Source organism: Furipterus horrens, unplaced genomic scaffold (assembly GCF_987537825.1).
Source record: "Furipterus horrens unplaced genomic scaffold, mFurHor1.1.pri manual_scaffold_4, whole genome shotgun sequence".
Lineage (NCBI taxonomy): Eukaryota > Metazoa > Chordata > Mammalia > Chiroptera > Furipteridae > Furipterus > Furipterus horrens.
This window is the reverse complement of record NW_028327174.1, coordinates 111846790-111852073: the sequence shown is the minus strand read 5'-3', so window position 1 is coordinate 111852073 and position 5284 is coordinate 111846790.

Below are 5284 nucleotides of genomic sequence, written 5' to 3'. Positions count from 1 at the left end.
TGTGCAGAATATTTGCACCCATGTTCGTCCCATCTAAAGACCACATTAGAAATGTTTTACTCTATGAGGTTCATAAAGGTGCCAATGCAAGTACAGCAGCAAAGTCTGTTCAGAGCATTTATGGGGATGATGCAGTGACTGAAAGAAGTTGCAAGAAGTGGTTTTCCCATTTCTGAAGTTGGGATTTCAGTTTGAAAAATGAGCCAAAAGAAGGTCGTCCAAAAAAACTTGATTCCAAAGTATTGGAAGCTCTTGTCACAAAAAAACCCCCACCATTACCTCTAGGGAACTTGCAGAACAATTTAACATAGCACATACTACCGTGCTACACCAACTGAAAAGGACTGGAAAAGTTTCAGTAGTTGGAAAATGGGTCCCACACGAACTGTCTCCAGAGAATCTGCAACAACGTGTTGCTTGTTTTGAATCATTGCTTTCACGACACCTTCAGGCACCATTTTTAGGTCAGCTTGTTACAGGTGCTGAGAAGTGGATTTTTTACCATAATGTTAAATGACACCAATTGTGGATCAGCCTAGGAGGAAGAAGAGTTCAACAACCAAGAGGAGGACTTCATTCAAAGAAGATCATGTTGAGTGTATGGTAAGTATGGAAGGAATTGTCCATTATAAACTGTTAGACAACAATCTAACAATTACTGCAGATCTTTACTATGAACAACTTTATCATTTGAAAGCAGCTTTGAACCAAAAGTGACCCTCCTTAGTCAAGAGAAATGGTGTCATCTTCCATCATGATAATGCTCGTCCTCACACAGCTTGACTCACCAAAAATTTCTTAAAAGAGCTTGGTTGGGAAATATTGCTTCATCCTCCATATTCTCCTGACCTTTCTCCTTCTTATTATTACTTGTTTTGCGGACTACAGAACCATTTTGATGGTCTTAGGTTGACATCAAGAGAAGAGGTTAAAAATGAGTTGGATTCATATTTTGCTTCAAAACCTAAATAATTTTACAAGCGTGTCATTTATAAGTTAGTTGACAGAGGGAATGAGGTTCTAGAAAGCAAAGGAGGTTATGTTAATGAATAAATATTTTTATATTCATGGGCTTTTTCATTTTTAAAATAGACCTCGAAATCAGATATTATTTTTGCACCAACCTTATAATAGTATGTGGGCAATATTTTAGTGCATTGCAAGGCATTCCTCAAATACAGCAAAAAATTAACCCAAATAAAGAGACAAGTCTTTCTTATAGTTATATTCTGAATGTAGACATAGCCCTCCTTTGATGGTTTGAAAACCAGTAAGGTGCCTAGATCAGGTTTTTGTTTTATTTTGCTTTTAGTATCAGGTTTGTGTTGGGTCACTTGCATTAGAATCAACTAGGACACATTTTAAAAATCAGATTTCTGACTCAGTACCAAGTCTATAGCTCAATCTATGGAAGTGGCCAACAATCTGCCTTTTAAAAAATCTTCACAGGGTGTCCTGGACGGTTTGGCTTAGTTGATTGGAGCATTGTCCTAAAGACCAAAAGTCCATGAGTGTGATTCTAAAAGCAATGAAAAATATGCCCCCGAGTAAGAACAAAACAAAATTTTCCCAGGGAATTTTGTGGATCCTAATGTTTGGAAATCACAATTTTATTTTTAATCATAGCTTGATTTTCTCCCTTTCATTTTGTTGATCCAGTAGTTACCTTCAACCCATTCACTAAAGGTCCTTTTTGTTGCTGTTGTTTCTTTTTTAATGTACATTGGGTGCTGTTAAGACTGTGTCTAGGGCAGGAATTCTGAAACTTGACTTGCATCAGATGTGCCACTCAGACTTAATGAATAATCTGGTCCAATCCCAGACCATCGAAGTTATATGCATAAGGACTGAGATCAGGATATCCATTTGCCTCAAAAGTGGAACTCAGTAGTCAGAATGTAGAAATACTAACTTAAGGAGAAGCCACGACCTCCATTTGGGGCACTGTCACTGTTTTCCAGTCACGAGTATCCTGGGAGGCAATAGCCCTCTGACCTCGCTGTCAAACTCATCTGGTTCTGTGTGTGTCAGGTATGCTAGCTGTAGAGCCCATGTGTCTGGCCCCTTCATGCCCCTCCACATGTGGACCAATATTCTCTCTGTGGGCAAGTCAGTGTCTCTGAAATCCTCCCCTGCACTCCTAAGCTGATGACCACTCTTCCTGGAGCCTCTAGTGGCAAGTCTATGAGCAATGCTAAACCTTCCAGAGGCAAGTATAAAATGTTCCAGCTCTCTCAGGAGATAATTATTTCTCAGAATTTTCACATAAAACTCCAGATTTACCATAGCATATATTCCCAGTTCCATTCCTCTGCTGAGCTTAAAGACAGGGCAGAGGGCCCTAAACATCCCTCTGCTTAAAGGAATCTTTTGTATCTCAAATCCACCCTCCTGAGTGGAGTGGGACAAACCCCATCCCTTCTTGCTGAAATCATCCAAACACCTATATAAAAGGTACTCAGCATATTTCCTAAATCTCTAGCAGATAACCTCTCTTAGTATGTCAGGAGGCCCCAACTTTAGGAACAAACATACAAATCTGACAGCATTCTTTGGTAAATATACAAGTTAAATGGTAGCAGTGAACCCAGGTTTCAGTAGTAAGGCTCTAAGGTAAATATTTCTAAATTCAGACAAGCCAAGGACATGAGAAAGTGGCCTGGGTCTACATGTGCATCAAGACCACTTTAGTGTGTCAAATACCATCATTCTCTATTTTGAGTTTGGGGGCTGGTGAATAATTTAGCTAAAGGTTTTAGGGAGAACAGAAGGCCCTCATTCAGGGGCCTCTTGTATTTTGAATTTTTGATGGCTTAGGTTATTCAATAAACTATAGTGCTGTTTTAAAATTCAGTCATAAGTACAAAGGTACATTCTGGAATTCTTGCATTGTTTTGGCATTTAGTAATTAAAAGCTGACGTGTGCTGGACTGAACTAGAGTTTCAGAATTGATAGAACTCTACTAATTCCAGCAGTAAAAATGGCTACAAATAAATGCTGTGACAGGTTTTGAAACAAGAAAAATCATCACTGAGTTCACCAGAAAAGATTATGAGACTGTCAAGTTAAACATGTTTTGTCTCCATTTACATTGGCACTGGGTAGTGCACACTTGTTTTATCCATTTGTACATGTCCAGTCACCTTTTTTACGTGTGTTATTATAATAATTTTCAAAGTCATAAGAAAATGAGACATCATCTGAGATAAAATAGCACAAAATTTAGTATAAACGTTAGCTGTGACACAACCTGGCCTCAAAGAACAAAAGAGGTCAAAATTTGTCTTACTTTACAGTGTTAGAATGCTTTACACTAAATATAAATTTTTTCTCCTGATTATATTGTTACACATTCCACTGTTCCCATGCCATAAGCCTCAAGGACTTTATTATTTATGTAATTCCAAGATTTGATGCAAGTAAATGCATCAATGAATGGCATAGGATAAAAAATTATCAGTATATTTCAGGGGATAGAAAAAGGCCATTTGAATTCTCTTGCAACACTATTGATTAGTAACAGATGTTGCTTTTCTGATTAAATTATTTTTTTATTCATTTTAAAATAAAAATATAGATATGCCAAAGTATTTTAAATCATACAGATAAAGGTTATTTAAACAAGATTTTTTCATTTCTATTTTTGGGGAGAGCTTCTACCTTCAAATGCTCCAGGTTACATTGTGATATAATTTAAAGTGACATATGCTTGAATACAATACATAGTAGAGCTAGCTTTCTAGCTGAGCGGGTTCTAGTCTAAAGAAAAAATTGTTGGTTTTATTCTGGTATTAAGGGCCTTTGCACAGCAGGATGATCAATGGGGAGAAACATGTGTCAGGGTCTTAGACAGGCATGGTGTCTTTTACCTAGACATAAGAATTTAGGAGTCCAACCAACAGGGCTTTCAGAGGAAAAGCATTCATCCTCTCACAGCAAAGAACCATCTGAAAAAAAAAAGTTTTCTTATACTTAGCTCATCTCTAGCCTTTCTAGTGCTTCCTTCTATTAGAATGGGAGAGATAACCTCAAGGGACGGTGTTGGGGAGAGTCCTATTATGAAATAAGAAGCAGGATTTCCATGACTGTGTTTCATGAATTTCTAAGAGAATATGGATTTTTATCTCTGAAAGGATTAACAGGAACCTTTCTTTTCATTTTCAGAATTTAGACCACCCATTCTTTATGTATTAAAACCTTCCAACATAAAGGAGAGGTGAGCAGTAGAAGAAACCCTAGAACGGCATCAAGTTCCAAGGAAGAAAACTAAAAGTAATAAAATAAAGCAAAGAGAAATAAAAATGTGATTTCTGTCTTTCTGTAACAAAGATTGAGTAGTGGTAATCCATTGGACAGATGGGGTTCTAATAATTTTTTAAAAAGTAGTAAAAATATAAAAATGAAGACATATCAGATGAACCTAGATCTCTGGCTTCTCTTAAGAAATAAATTATGACATCTCAAATTTGGGCCCAGTAGACTTCAACATCGTGTAGGAATATGTCCTCTACCTCATTTCCATTTCAACTCCCTGTCTTCTCCACAACACTCAGTTTCCTTTTGTACCTACATTCCTAGTCCTTCTAGACTGTGGAGTTTTCAGTCACCACTCTATGCCTTCCATGGAGGCAAGTTAAATCTACCTTTTTGAAGGAACTCTTTTTTTCGCTCCCCTTTAAGGTAATATCTTCATTGAGTTTATTCAAAACTAAACTACTTTGACTTCAAACTCTGAATTTCTGATTTAGACCCAGATATATTATTTTGTTTTATTTCCTAAAATCTAGATTTTCTTAGTAAGGAGTTTTGCTATGGACAACAAGTCCTCAAAAACGTTATGTTAACTTCCAATCCTTGTATTCAGTATTTTAATACTTAATTTAGGAAACATGATACAATCCATGAAAACGTGATAACATTTAAGAAAAAGTGAACTCTTACAATTTATTGCTGTGTGAATTTATACTGTGTAACTTTGGGCAATAGTAGAAAAGTGGATTTGGAAGAAAAAAATGAATATATAAATAGGTAGAGATTTCCTGATTTCTGATCTAAATTTTTAAAAGAAGATAACTTGACTCTTAAGAGGTACACATGATGAGAAGGAGAAGATGGCAGAGTAGTAAGGGGAGGCTGCGCTTTCTGGCTCCTGAGATTCATCTGTAGTTTGGACCAATTGCAGACAGAACATCTCAGTGAGCAGCTAAACACTGGCAAAAGTCAAGCCTTGGCATTGCTGGATTAAAGAAAACCACCAGGGAACAACCTGTTTGGTGAGGATAG